The sequence below is a fragment of the Buceros rhinoceros genome, unplaced genomic scaffold (assembly GCF_000710305.1).
Source record: "Buceros rhinoceros silvestris isolate BGI_N320 unplaced genomic scaffold, ASM71030v1 scaffold35292, whole genome shotgun sequence".
Classification (NCBI taxonomy): domain Eukaryota; kingdom Metazoa; phylum Chordata; class Aves; order Bucerotiformes; family Bucerotidae; genus Buceros; species Buceros rhinoceros.
The window spans coordinates 5,078-5,490 of NW_010397761.1; the positions used below are offsets into that span (position 1 = coordinate 5,078).

General features: G+C 63.7%; 1 protein-coding gene across 1 annotated transcript in view; it reads right to left on the bottom strand.

Annotated features, from left to right (window-relative positions):
- BAIAP2 (BAI1-associated protein 2) overlaps positions 1-413 on the bottom strand; it is a gene marked incomplete at its 5' end in the record, with an annotated part of 6,562 nt that overhangs the window by 5,010 nt on the left and 1,139 nt on the right. The window lies entirely within an intron of this gene.

Below are 413 nucleotides of genomic sequence, written 5' to 3' on the forward strand. Positions count from 1 at the left end.
GTCCCCTGGGATGGTGTTTTTAGCCGGCGCAGCCCACGCTGGCTGCCAGGCTGTGCAGGGCCAGGTGCCCACATCACACATACACCCACCACACTCTGGACCAGCCACCCGCAGAGTCACCTTGGTAAAACCGCCCTCCGTGTGCTGCCGCTGACCCTGCCATCGCTGGGGGGGATTGTCTTCCCCCTCCTGCACTACAGGCGGAGCTGGCATATGCCAAGCATCGATCGCAGGGACGATGCTGACTAATCCAAACTCCTCGTCCTGCTCCCTGGTGCCAAGCGCGGTGGTGACAGATGGATGCTGTGAGCGATGGGGGTGGCGGTGGGGAACAACCAGAGAGGGAGCAACACCGGTGTTCCCAGCCCTCAGCCAGGTGGATTCCGCTCCAGACCAGTGCAGGGGCAGGCCCA